The following is a 15359-nucleotide window of genomic DNA, read 5'->3' as shown; positions in this document are numbered from 1 at the left end:
ATACCTTCCCATTTTATCAGGATGTACACAGTATATCCAGACATTTCTCTAACAACACATGACGCCATACAGCGGCGCCATCGGGAAGGTTGCGTGGCACGCCGGCGCGCGAAGACGCTGAGAAACGGGTCATGCGGCAGCCGCGCTCCTCACGCGCTTCCTTTTAAATATGCTGCACGATCTAGCGGTAGTACCGTGATGTCCGCAGTTGGCTTCGTAGACAAGAAGCTTATCGTGCTAGTGCCTGCGAACGCTGACAATTGTTCCCTCGCTTGCCGCACACCAAGTGGCATATACAGAGAAACCCAAATTGGCGGCAGCTCAAAAAATAAGAGCCGCACCTACACAGTGCTTTCATGGCGCGGCTCGCTAAACCGTTAGCGTGAAATGCATTCGCTGAAAAGATGCACATGTTCAGTGCATTTACGGCGCAGACGGCTTAATTGCTCGGTTGATATCCTTCATGAACCCTTGAAACATAGACTCAATTCAGCTCCGCATTGAAGAATATGAAGGGATCTTTTTGTAATTGTAGTGTCGCACATTCCCAGTGGCACATACCTAGTAGCACAAGTTGGCATCGAAGAGGTTCAACGAAGACTACCACAGACAGAGTAGCACATACTCAGGGCTCCAAGCCGGCGCGAAAGATTTCGTTTGAACCGTAGTATCTATCCAGTCCTGCGTCTACGATCACCAATTGCGGTGTATTAGAGGTTCGTTTAAGAGCGGTACGTATGTGCACATCGCCACAAATTCAGTGACCCAAGTAGTTCCGATTTTTCGTTTGGAACCCTGATACCTCAGTACAAGAGCCTGATGCGACCCCCATTCGTCCACGAACTATCCAGTCACCGAGGTAGGTGAGAAGTCGCCTAGATACAAACATACATAGCTAGATATATACTTGGCACCCGGAAAGCGCGTGCATTAAAAGTCTAACACAGGGATATACAAGCATAAATAGACAGATAGATAGATAGATAGATAGATAGATAGATAGATAGATAGATAGATAGATAGATGGATGGATGGATGGATGGATGGATGGATGGATGGATGGATGGATGGACGGATGGACAGATGGACAGATGGACAGATGGACAGATGGACGGATGGACAGATGGACAGATGGACGGATGGACGGATGGACGGATGGACGGATGGACGGATGGACAGATGGACAGATGGACAGATGGATTGATGGACGGATGGATTGATGGATGGATGGATTGATGGACAGATAGATGGACAGATAGATGGACAGATGGATTGATGGACAGATAGATGGACAGATGGATTGATGGACAGATAGATGGACAGATGGATTGATGGACAGATAGATGGACAGATGGATTGATGGACAGATAGATGGACAGATGGATTGATGGACAGATAGATGGACAGATGGATTGATGGACAGATAGATGGACAGATGGATTGATGGACAGATAGATGGACAGATGGATTGATGGACAGATAGATGGACAGATAGATACCGGAAATTGCGTGAAATACTCCTCCAATGTTAATGCATTAAACTTTCCGTGTATTGCGAATTGGGTGGCTAAATATTAAAAATCACGGATGGAGAAAATATTCTCGACTCCTTCACAACAGCATGCCACATATTAAAATCGCGATTTTGAAAGTCGTAAGATTATTTTTGGCCTCCCTTTCCTTCGCTGTCCCTGCTTCTTTATACAGTACTCTATTAGAACTCAGAGGTAAGGACATTAATTGAACTGGCTTTTGGGAAAGACTTGGTATCTAGACCTGCGCAGACACCGTTTCGGCGATTTCAATAATTGAAGCCACCAAGATTTCCATTACTTTGACCACACACCTAGTTGAAAAGGAAACAAGATTCTTTATGCACAAGAACTCTTGCCTGCACATTTCATAAATATGACTAATTTTCAGACCAACCTGTAGCACAAGCCTTCAAGTGATGAACATCATTCTAGGTATAGGTTATATTTTACAGACAGCATATATAGGTATTTTGCATCTGCTTCACTGTCCAACAGTGTTCCTTAAAAAAATGGCGAAACAAAAGACCAGTTAAGTTTGGCGATGAACGTATTTCCCCTCTGAGTGACTGTTGCGTTTGGCTCTCAATCGTACAGACAATGCTTATTTTTTGCGTGGTTTCACTACAGGGCGCAACTAAAGCAGCCGGAAACGCTGACAAATAGTGATGCCCAGTCCACGTGTAGTTGTCGCTCGTTCGTTCTCTAATACTATTCTTACTATTTAGCATATGAAGACGTCTACTGTAGGTTTCATAGACCGATGAAACTGTATTCATATTTCTATTAGATACAACGTACTGAAGGATAAGTTCATATGAATGAAAGGCCAGGAAAAATGGTACGAACAGTGAAGCCTGAGCAAATGTGGGCACACATTAGACCACTAGAGAGCAACGAAGAAGGCATTGCGTATATTAGGCTACGCTTCAATACAGTGGCAACCAGAAGCTTTGTCATATAACTGTAGCCAAGAAGGTAACACGGTGTTGGAGCATCGTCAGTGATTTATCAAATACCACGAATAATTTCACATCGATCTGTGTAATTCGGACGCCTTTCACTTTCATGATCGAGGATAGGACATCCACTGACTGATTTCGTGCGTTGCTAAAGAATGCTTGCGACCTGTTCGTCTTGCGACGCAGGGTCGATAATAATCCAGGAAGACTGAAAATGATTTTGCTCATACTGTCGTCTAGGACCAACTGACGAAGGCTATTTTCTGTTTGCGTTCTGCCTAAAATCATGCCGCTTTGGCCGTCACAACGGCAACCATGAAATGCTCCCGGATGGCCTTTCAATCCAATCATCTAAAGTATAAGAGAAACAAAGTCAGAAGCATCACATTACCTGCTATGTTCCGGGGGCAACCATAGCAAAAGGATGGAATAATACATGGACAGTTGATCGTTCTTTATAGCTCTTTGAAAGGCACCGCACAACATGTTCCCTGGTGACACATAGCGCACTATGCAACAAAAAGCCAGATCGAGCAATATTCTCAGTACCATTGCAGCCTACGTTAATAGAAAGCATAAAACACTTGTTTTTTATTCTCGCTTCTGTCATGTTTATTTCTTTTGCAAGACACAAGTTTTAAGTCATAAAATATCAAATTTAACCAGAAGAGTCAGTTGCTCTGTTCAACACTCGGAGTTTTCTCATTCTTGTGATCAAAAAACTCCTGTCGTAACCTTTCAGCGGCTTTGGACAACTTTGTGAATTGAACGTGGCCTTTGATTGGAAGAATTGCAGTAAATAAAACATTAGGCAGCCTTTAGGGATTAATTATTACCGACAGCGTAGAAAAGGATGAGCACAAGTTGTGGGGTAAAACATAAATAAAATTACACTGAATATTACAAATCTGCCAGAGTTGGCCAAATTTTTCGTTTGTAAGTGATGTTTGCCCTGCACAGGTCGCGTTCACTAATAATATGTCAAGCATCAAGATTGCCTGGAGTTTTCTGCTGTGACCAATTTTATCATATGAGGTTTTTGTGAATACGGGCCCTGATTTATGCCATTGCTCAGGGTCGCCCATTCTTAGGCAAAGCACACCACCGTTATTCACGCCAGTGTAATATCATCATTTTACCTACTTCGTGGGAATATGTGCTTTATACGAATACCGATGTGAATATCTAACAGGGAAACTCTGGTCAGCTGAACTGCTTGCTATATTTAGGCTGCTGTATGCGGCTGAATAGAAATCATAGCCAGTATTCACAGAAAGCTGTTACGCTATAGTTCTTCGTAACGAAAAATTCTAGCCAATCCTGATGCTGGGCATAGGAGTAGCGACGGCAAACGGCCAATTACGAGAATCAATCATCAACGGAAAGCTTTGTGATTTCAGCTTCAGATGTTTCGCCTAGAAGTGAGGGATTGTGTATTTTCTTTTTATCTCTGACCTTCACTATAGACGGCCTCCACGAAATTGTAACATAGCCCTAGAAGTTCAACACTTTGCCGCGAAAATAAAACGGCTACGCTGGTACAACATAAGAATACATTTCGCTTTATTTCATTCATCTTTTTTTTTATTTTCCACGGTTCACAAGTGACGTGGCGATGGGGATGGAGCGGAGCTCGGGACACTTAGGGATGAGCAAAAATTAATAGCGGTGAAGTAGAATGGTGTCAAGGTGTGAAGGTGGAAAAGATCGTTATAACGGCTTGCGGATTTTACAAATTCGAAGGCCCGTCACTCTAATATTAGCACACTGAATCCCGCCAAAATATTTCTGTAGGTCTACTCCCCTAGTGCTCCAGCAGAACTTTTTGTTGGGCTAGTTGGTGCATATTACTGAAGTACTATAGCGCCAAACAGACGACACAAGAACAAGACACACGGACGAGCGCTTACTAACAACTGGTGCTTTAATGACGGAAACACACAATATATATACGCAAATTTTGCGGCGCAACTCGCGCATTGTCAAAAACATCACATGGTAACTAGGCAAAAGGCGATAGAACGATTGTGAAGGTGACGTTCGTGAAGATGACACGTGGTGTACAGGGCCAAATGACTATAAATGATAATGGTTACGCGATACACAAACACCGCCGTAAGGGAGTACCCCATAAAAAACTAAAAGATTAGGAATATTCACCAGGCGCAGGCGGCGCAGCAACGTGCTCAGTTTTAACTATGGGCTTCTAAAAATTACATCTAACTTTTATACAGAATTTTGTGATGGTTCGCTTACGCATTAAAGGCCCTTCCTTTTAATGTGGAAGGCTTCCTTCAGCTCACGGGCCACGCTGTCTCGACTTCTGTCCAGAATGATGGTCTCTCTTAGGCGAGGCTTGCACCCGCACTCTTTGCAATGGATGGCCAGTTTGGAACCAGTTCCTTTTTCCTGTGACCTTTCGTGTTCTTTTAGCCTTTCATTTAGACACCGCCCCGTTTGTCCTATGTAAACATTTTTGCATGAGAGCGGAATTTGATAAACTACCCCTTCCTTGCAACTGACAAGTGGATTGGTCCCCTAGTGCTATTGGCCAAGTCAAGTTAAATTTATGTCGCCAACAGCATGTTTATAAAAAATGCCCAAACATTGCTTATTGGGCAACTACCACTGTCTGATCCCAACATCAGGGATTCTTATCGGCCACTTTCGCTAAAGCGATGAAGATGGAAAATATTTCTCACCAATCGTCAAAAGGCTTCTCGCAAACTGAAAACAGAAAGTGTGCAGCTACCTCGCGTATTTATTTCGTTATAAAATCCAGGAAACGCCGCAATTGCAAAAACAGGAAAAGTGCTACATTTAAAAACGTGTAAAGACAGTCATCGCAGATTTTTATGAGCTTTTAACAGACTGCCCACCCTGGACTGCTAAATCTAAGACTGCCAAAACATGTTTCAATATTTTTTGCTATGTGAGAAAATTGAGCCAACATTTCCTATGTATGGTCGTCCCAACAATGTGTCTCCTTGTGATCATGAAATAAAAACCGCAATCATATTGCATTTTTAACTCATTGTTTTGTAAGTAGTAAAGCAGAGCATAAAATTAGGAAACTCTCAGGCCCAATTTGGAGTCAGCTAGCGCAAGACAGGGGTAATTGGAGATTGCAGGGAAAGGCCTTCATCCTGCAGTGGGCCCTAAACAGGTTGCTGCTGATGACGATTTTGCAAGATCAGTGTCTCAGATTGTCTTTTTTGCACCTTTTTAGCGATAAAGTGAGTTGAGCTTGAGTTTTCAGGGCTTTTGCATCCGCATTTATGCTATGGTTCATTGAGGTAGCGAGCCTAAGAGCGCACAGGATTTTTTTTAGACAAGCCGAGGAAGACTATTTGTGGCTTTGTTATCGAATTGTGTCTGCTATCTGAAGTGCTCCCCTGTACGTTTACGATGCGCCAGCCTAGCGGAATATGGATATACTAATTTACATTGTTTTTTTAGCTGCACCAATTTTTAAAGATTGCCGGCAGCAGGTAGAATAAGTCTAACCCTTGATCTAAATGACTCTATGAGGCGGCCATTACATTTACGAGAAATCAAAAAGGTCAATTGAATAATTACCGTCATTACGCTAATTACCTTTTCTTAATTATTTACTTTACGCCACATATTTCAATCTACGAATGCTAGCCGCTGAGTTCGCACGGCTGTCCAGTTTGAGCGAATTCTCTGGAAAGCACCAGTTCCGAGACATTAACTTTCGAAGAGTCTGTCCAAATGCATAGGCGTTCCATGTAACTTTGTACTTGAATGCATAAAACAAAGGTTCCTTAAATATGGAACTGCAACGCCAATGCATTGCGTCCTACAATTTCAAAATTATCTCGGAACTGGGGCTGTCCAGAGAGTTCGTTCGTAGTGGGGACGCCGTGCAAACTCAGCGACTATAACTCGAACATTAAGATATGTGACGTAAAGTAATTATTTAAAAAGATTATTAGCGTGGTTACGTTATTTATTCAATTGTACATTGTGATTTCTCGAAGAAGTAATAGCTGCCTCATCGAATAATTTATATGAAGGGTTAGAAGTATGCTATCTGCTGTAAGCAATGTTTAAAAAAATTGCTGCAACAGAAAAAAAATACCCTGTATACCTACACCTACACCACCTCTCACACAGAACTAAGAAAAACTGTATTTATTGCCATCTTAAAACGGTACGGAAAAAAATAACAACGAATGTTCTTTTTTATTAGCGAAGGCGGAAATTGCAGGTATTGAAAGCTACCGGATGGTAGTTTTCGAATAAATGATGCAACCATACGTATTTTACGTGCTTGTAGGGCACGCGTTTCATAATACGGCCTGTTTGGACAGGAATGCAATATTCAGGAGCACCGCTTTTGGTAATCCCTGCAGCATAAATGAAAACTGCGCCGTTTAGCTTAAGACCGACAAGGAAAGAATGGTGCGTGCCGTTCGACCGTTCTTGAGAGCATCTTTCGGCGCATCAAGCGAGGCACGCTCCCGTAGCGCTATGATGAGATAAAAGCATAAAAATTGCGCCATCAGCTATCGCATCTGGTTGCGCAGACCTCACTCTCGCACATGGCCCTTATCCATGACCTGGTGCGTCGTGACGCTGCAGGGCTAATAATCAGGCGGGCAAGACTTGCTTGCCAGACTGATCATTACTAATTGTCTATAACGCAAACTCTTTTAGAAATCATACCTGAAGCTGTGGTTTATTGTACTTTCCTATGACTTCCTCACAGCCTCCCTTTCAAACCCATGTTGCGAATGATAAATTATAGTCAACCGCTATTTGCCTCATAACAGCGTCTAAATAAACCCGCATTACCATAATGCTCGGGCTGCCTGTGCATTATTGTGATCATTTACACCCACGGTGAAGTTTGTTGTTTTATAAGCAAAATCAGTCTAAGTATGCCATTGACCATTATAATTACCTACTGCGTTGAACAGCCGAGAGGGCAAAAATTTCCGTGCTAATCGAATACATTTATTATTATTATAGTATAGCAACACATTTTTGCAGGCAGTTCATCAAGATATGGCCCTCAATAACTTTGCAGAAGCTAAGAATTTTTATTTAAAATAAAGTAGGCGCAAATCCTAATTTTCATGGGCTATTTTTATAATTTGCCATCCATCTTCAAGAAAAAGCGAGAAATTTGTGAATATACTATTTTTAAATTGTGTAACAATTAACAAATAGCAGAGAAAAAGAAGTTTTGATGCCGAACACATATTCCAAGGCAAATTAAAAGAACGCCAAAAAGAGCCTCTTATATTTTCGCGCATTTTCGGGCGAACATTATATTAATTTTAGTTTGGCTTAATTCCATATAAGAGCTGCTATAGATATGGAGTAAAAGAGTCAACATGTACGAAACTGTGTTCTCTACATCATGCACATTCAAAGTTTGCAGCTTTTTGCGACTCGATAACGAGATTTTTTCACCTTCCCGAAGTAAACATTTCTTGTCTTTAAAAAAAAAATGTACGTTGCCAAAGTACTCGCAGTTCCGCGGTGTGGAAGGATTGCTATTCCTTATACAAAAATTTACTAAAAATAAAGAAAAGATATTCGCGACTCGTTTTGCAACGGTACTTTTCTGAACACACCCAGCTGGCTCATCCAGCTGGTGCATTGTTAATGTACACGGGCTTCAGATAGCAGGTATAATTAGAGGCCAATGCGAGCAATAGGTTTCCCTGACTAGTGATAAAACAATTGCTGCATGCTCTCTTGCGTGCTTGCTGCTTCGAAGTACAATAGCAAAAGTACGCATGCAAGAGCCCTGAAAACTCCAGCTGAACACATTTCAGCACAATATTAGTAGCTCTTCTTCACTGAAACCAATAGGATGAGTTCAGTATCAATATGAGTGTGACTTTAATTTTGTTACTAAAAAGACGCACAGCGTTGAGATGACCATACACTGGCCTCAATTTTGGCTAAATTTTCTCACTGAGAAAGAAATAATGCAACATATTTTTGCACTACTAGATTTGCCAGTCCCACGTGGATAGGGTATAAATTTTTCATATAAATGAACGATGATTAAATTGTTTAAACATGTCTAATACGTTCAAATTTGCGCAATCTGCTAAATTTCAAAATTTTCAGTAAAGATGTCACATAAATAATCACCATAAAATATAATAATGGAAGTTTCCTTACGACATCTATCGTGAAAAAGAAATTGTTTTTTTTTTTAATTGTTCAACTATCCCCAAATAGGGTGGCAGGTGCTGAATTGTTGCCAATTTCCGAAAATGGCGGTATTCTAAAAACATAAATCGAAATACGGTTTTTCCTACCACATCCTGGCTTTGTTTGGACTGTACTGCTCGGCAATTTCCGTGTTGTCTGATGCTTCGGAATATTTGTGCACTTGGAGATGGTTGCCGCGAATGCGCGTTGTGGAAGTGACTAAGCTGCACTACAGGAAATGGTTCAACGAGCAAGCAGCGCTTGCTATATTTTCATTGAGTCTTATTTGCATGAGGGGTTTCCAATTGTCGTCGTCGTGCAGACGACGTGGCGTGAAGGCAAAGACGCTGAATGTACCTCTACATATTTCAAACGCACGTGCCATACGAAGTTCCGGAAAGTTTATTGCATAATAACAGATTGCAGAATATTTTTTAAAATATGAGAATACAGCCTACTTAGTGGTATGGCGGGTCAGAATATTAGAATGCTATTGAAAATAGATATTAGGAAGAAAAATATGGGGCAAAACAAACATAATAAAAAATGTCTTCTCTACCTTAGTTGGCGCACAGCATCCGCTGCTTTCTAAGAACATCTAAATCGCGAAGAAAGATTTGCATTAAAATAGTTTATCCGGTGACTCGCACGTCCAGGTTTCCTTTTGTTTTATTTTTCGCCAGGTAATTGTAGCTTCGGCTGGGCAAATTAAATGTCCCGCGTGCTAGCCTGACACCTGGTGCGTGACACGTTCCACAGGAATGTCACGCGCGGCTACAGGTCAAAGTTCAAGTCAAATTGCCACTAAGACACTCTCCGGCCAATACTATAGTACTGGTCACGAGTCACGAGTCAGTCAAGACCTCTATAGAGGTCTTGACTGACTCGTGGCGAGCAGCACGAAATCCTGCGCACTGAGCAGGAATCCAGCGTAGCAGCATAGCAGCCGCGGATCGATGAGGGGAGCGGCTATAAACATCCATGTTTCTGGCGAAGCCGTCTCATCGAGCTCATCACCATCTACCACAGCAAGCACCCAGCGTCGTGCTGTCGGATCGCCAGGTCTCCGCCCAGATATCTTCTCTCCCGAGCCACTGGCCGACAGGCACTCATATTGCCGCACACGGACGCCTTCCGTCGGCATCCAGTTGGCGGTTAATTCTGACTTATCTGTCGCAATGTGGGGCACTCGAGAGGAGGTAGATGGGAGCTAGGGAAGTGAAGTTAGAAACAGGTAGAAGAGAGCGCAGAGAAGACGCGCTGTGATCAATGGTTTCCTTACGGCCTGCGAAGCGTGGCGCTGCTCTTCGTCATTAACGTGGGAAATGCGCAGAAAGAGCAGCGAGAACGGGCTGCATGTAAGAGGCACCGTTTGCGGTCAGCATCTTCGATGCCAAAATATGTAGAAACATAGCCATGCGCAAAAGCGCTCGGTACACGCAAAGTATAGCCCAGTCTGCAATGTCCTTGCTTGTGTCAAGCGTGAACCGGCGAGCACAAATCAGCCGTTTTCTGCGTGAGATTCGCCTGAGAAAACAAAAACGGCCATGCACTAAGACTTATGGCGGCGACGAATGGGAGTCCATTTGGGCATACGAGCGCATACGGATACCCGTCTCCGCAGTTGTTACGGCGATTTATATATAAGGTGCGCTGTTACGTATGAGCCGGCGTAGCAGCTCATAAACAAGCCCACTTGGAATGCAGGATAGCATGTTAAGTTTACGCATTCGGTTTATTGACGAAAGAGCAGCAGAGGTGCTCTTTCGTCAATAAACTTAGGCTGGTGCCGTGCGATGCTTGTCCCCCTATTAAATCATTGTTTCATCTTCAGTTGTCACTAGTCAATGCAGAAAGAATCTGCCATGCCAAAGTTTCCTTTGACAACGTTTAGTGGTGCGCTAGTGGTAGAGCTCCTGAGGCTTCGGTTGCGAAGCAGGATCACTTCTCCAGCTGTCGCTAGTCGTCCAGGCTACAACTGAGCAGCGCACCCTCCTTTTAGGACTGGGTCCAATTGCGGTTCGTGGGAACTGACGAATCGCACTAATTACGCTAAGGACGTCGCACCGAATACCTATCCAGATTAGTTTGAACTTGCTTCGTGTCATTTTTTAACATACGGCATTGTGTTTCTCAAGATGAACGGATTGGCGTATTCTATAAATAACAAGTGCTGCTAGAAAATTTTGAAGCGATAGCTTTCGTTACCTACTTCGCCCACTTCTCATGACGGGATCTGTTGTTGTTCGTTTATGAGTTCTCATGAAGAATTTTGGGGGATTTCCGAAGGACCCAATAGAAGTGACAGGTACATGCTTAAGTGAAATTGGAAATTACACATGAGCAAACATATTTATTGCTTTAGCGAAGATATAAAGAGTGATACACACACGCAGAAAGAAATTATGAAAGAAACCACCGAAGATGATTGTCAAAATCAGTCACAGCTTGCTTCCGTGATCCGCGGATTGTCCCCATGCCACACGAAAATTACAAATCCTTATGACCATATCAGCCCACATACGAAGTGGGAATCTCGCTGCCAGTCACAATGCGGAATGACACCTCGACATGATACATATTGTTGTAATCACTGCGCCCCAATTCAAAAACTATGTTCTAATCCCTACTATCCTTAGTAAAATTGCGGCAACTTATTTGAACTGGCCACCCTTCAAGCTGCGGCGATCGACAAGGAGGTCTCTGTTGCGGTACCGCGGCCATCGCTTTAATGCATATAGGGCTACGCACCTCTTCGAGCACTATGGCACATCTATTCTGCGTGAATGGCCTCGAATGGACACATCACGATATTACATACTCTGCGTCGGTGATCGATAAACAGTCACGTAGGACTTTAGAGAGAAACAAGACATGCATTGTGCTCTGTCTGGTTGCAAACCCGCAACTTGAAGACGCTCTTTTCAAAAATCTAGGTTATTGACATTCTTCCTTTATAATCTAGTTCGCATAAATATTATGCGCTAATTTAAAGACACAAACAATGTCGATAGGGGCAGCGAAAGGTCATGCAATCGAGTACCTTTCTTTTTTGTTATGGTATACAGACTACATAAGAATATTGTCGACAAAACTGTCACAGATGTTGTACGTTGCAATTTCCTATTTTAAATTTTACGCTCTAGCTCGGGGTCATAAAAAATGAGCTCCGCTAATAACCACACGGTTACACAGGAAGCTACTTGTGTTGTCGAACGGTGTAGGACCAAAGCGACAACGAAGCAATTACCTGAATTAAAGAAAGTAACGTTTTACTCACAAAGCTAATGCGCCCACAAAAAAAAAAAGACGGAATAACTCAGAGGTGATGACTGGGGTACGTGCAGTTGCGGTCGGCCGAAAGTACTGCAGCAACAATGGCTCGACAGTCAACCGATTCACTAGTCAAGAAATGCGTCCGATTTCCTCCTTCGACTATGGTGCTCTCACTTGCATCCCGCAAAGTTTATGGTGCTTTTTATAAAGATGGCACGGTGATATGAAAAGCAATAGCGAACTTTAAGTATACTTGCATGGACAGCAATGGAATGCAGTTACACTGCAAGAAAACTATACCCCAGTATATCACCAACTTTGATTTTGAATGCAATCTTTGTTTTATTTTGTTTTGAGTTGTTCATGAAATTGTGATGGTGCCGTTTAAGCTGGAGAAACGCCATTCTGAGAACTGACTAGCTAGAATAGGAGAAAAATACCAGAATATTATGCTTACTTTATTCCGGCTGAGAAAAGAAATTTTTTTAAGCCTGATCTAAGCAGTAGTTTACATATATACTAACAATTCGTAGCGTTCGTGCTTCAAAGTCTGAGTTTACTAGGATGATATAGGAATACGTAGCAAAAATACAAAGAGTACAAATGGTTAAATAACTAAAAGCACTCGCAGACAAATTCGAATGCATGAAAAGTGGGCGAAACTGGACTGTCACACGATGCCCACTTGCACATCTGTGAGAGAAACTTTAGGAGGTTTCTTCCAATGTATGACTTTGCTATCAATCCAGTAGGCCAAAGCTGCGCTGTGCTGACAGCAGTTTCTCTGCCGTAATCTGAATTCAATGCATTTCAAATGCGCCTAGTTTATATTCGAATCACGGTATTCTGTAAGCCAGTTCATCTACATGTGGAGCGTGCCTCAAAAAAAGGTGGCATGGGTTGCTTGGAGTTATGGCGGTATTTTTACGCCATGTCTTTCGTGATGGGATATTCTAGAAGAACAAAACGACGAAAAGCAATGAACTATAGAAAGCGTAAAACGCGCAACTCGTAACAATGCAGGTAATTCCAAGAACGGCATGAAAAGGATGACTGTCAGAAGGCAATCCCAAAGGTTCGTGTTTCGCGACGTAGTTCGTGTCTCGCTGTCGACCACATTCTTCTGTCCTACTGCACTGGCGCGCAATCATTCATAGTTGCTTCTTTTTTCCCTGACTTTGCTGTCATCAGTATTATTGAAAGTGGTGCTATCTCCTGAAGGCTTAGTAGCATGTTCCTTTTTTAAATATGTTGAGGCCACGCACTGTGGGAACTGGCGGACCTTAAGTTTATGATATGCTAAATACGTTTATGATAGTTCATAAATAGTTTATAATACGCTGATATACTAAATCTGTTGACGTAACGTGATGTTAGCATAGCGTACACATTAGGAAACTTTATGCAAATCGAATACTTACCTTGTCAAGATAGCTATGTTTATATCTAGACTGTGATAAAATTTCTTGCGTTGATACAATACAAAAGAGTGCATAAAGATGGCTTCCTTATTGATCAAGATACAACCTCTGTAAAGTGGTTTCTTTAGTTTTTAGCTATTTCTAACTATATTTGTCAATTTATTTATTTATTTATTTATTTATTTACTTATGCTGAAACTGCGATGTTGGGTTGTAGCAGAGTTCCTAATTGCTTTTTCACTAATACAACAAAGTGACTGATTTACTAGAGCGATATACTGAACTGGTTGGCGTACCTTCATTGTTTTTCCGCTATGTATGGAACACATACTAACGGGGACAAGATCAACGCGGACTTCTTCTTGGGAGTTTGTGTCTTCTTTCCCAGTCAGTGTCCATCAGTCCCCCCTTAGGTCGTGCCATACATAGCCCAATAACACTGAACCGAAGTCTATGATCATCACTGCTTCACATTAAAGCATATGCGTACCTGATACGGCTTCCATCACAACCTCAATGCACCGACCCTGTTGGTTTTGTATACGATAGAATTTCTAGTATGAGTCCACGCATGCAATGATAAATGCGAAATTGAACGCTTGGCATTTAGCGCAGCTAGACCACATCAGTTCTAGCTCCAAATTCCAAAGATGGGAAATTATTTTGGGCCATATTACCTATACGAGCACCGTTTGTGACATACCTATGGTTAAGTGCCTACACGCAAGCCATGCCTGTTCAACTTCCTACACGCCAACATCACAGTTATTGTTTTTTATGGTTTTTCTCTCGTCCCCTCCGCTGTGTGGGAGAGCCGCATCTAAGTCCGCTCACTGACACAAATAAGCTAAGTCCCCATGCTGCACCTCAACAAGTAGAATGTGGCAGCATTACCAGAATCATTCTATTCGTTAGTTTCACTCCGCTACCTGAAGGATTGCTTCGCATTACAAACAAGATTTAATATCCCTGCGGGGACAGACTGTACGCAGTGGTGTAAGGAATGGCCCACAATGTCACCACTCTCCATTATGCAGTATACAGGATACACTGAGATTTTATTACACAATCCCCGGCACCGGTCTATTTTTGTGTTAATCTGTCTCAGGGATGGGCCAGCTAACGTTACAGCATATCCTAGGTCGACCTTGTTTACTAATATGTTGTCAGGAGAATTAGAGCTATTTTCATTGCGCCATTTCCAGCATCTGCCAACATCCCATTACACCAGACAGAGAAAGAGAGAGAGAGAAAAAGATGGATAGAAAGGCAGGGAGGTTAACCCGTTCACTGCAGCATTTCTGAAGTTGACGTAGTAGACTGGGCGAGAAAATCCAACCGCATGAAAAATTGGCTAACTAGTATATAAAACATGTTTTTAAAGCTATTTTGATCGCCGGACTTGCATACTCTCAGCGAGACAGCGGGGAGCCTCAGTTTCTGAGCTTATTTTTATTCGAAATTCAAAACAGTCATTGGTCGCAAAGCTCCATAAAGGGCTTTTATCTACTATGCCACTTATCGGAAGGATTAGCAAAGGTTTCTTCTCATATTCTAACAGTGTAATTTTCGAATAAAAGGAGTTGGTTTCTGGCCTGAAAGACGACAAGGAATATTTGGAACAAGCGATCCAGGACGCGTGAGACCTCAGTAATTAAAGAACTATTTAATATACTTACGCTCCTTGCGCCAGCCGCCTCCTCTCTTCACCGGCACGCAATAACTGTATTACTGAGGGCGAGTATATGGCACTCGTTTGGCTAGTGGGCATGTTCCGACCTAATACGGTCGACTATTCACAGTTACCACCGATCACGACGTCCTTTGTTGACTTTCTTCAGCCAGGGATCCCATTGGTCATCTCGGTCGCTCGACCATACGCCTCCAGGGTTACGCATACACTGCGGCCTATAAGTCGGGTCTTCTACGTGAGGATACCGACTGCGTGTCTCATTATCCCGTTGATG

General features: G+C 42.6%; 1 pseudogene; it reads left to right on the top strand.

Annotated features, from left to right (window-relative positions):
* Positions 1-15359, top strand: part of LOC142590592 (allatostatin-A receptor pseudogene) — a 123980-nt pseudogene that overhangs the window by 35947 nt on the left and 72674 nt on the right.

This window comes from Dermacentor variabilis, chromosome 8 (genome assembly GCF_050947875.1).
Source record: "Dermacentor variabilis isolate Ectoservices chromosome 8, ASM5094787v1, whole genome shotgun sequence".
Lineage (NCBI taxonomy): Eukaryota > Metazoa > Arthropoda > Arachnida > Ixodida > Ixodidae > Dermacentor > Dermacentor variabilis.
This window is presented reverse-complemented; position numbering and strand designations above follow the sequence as displayed.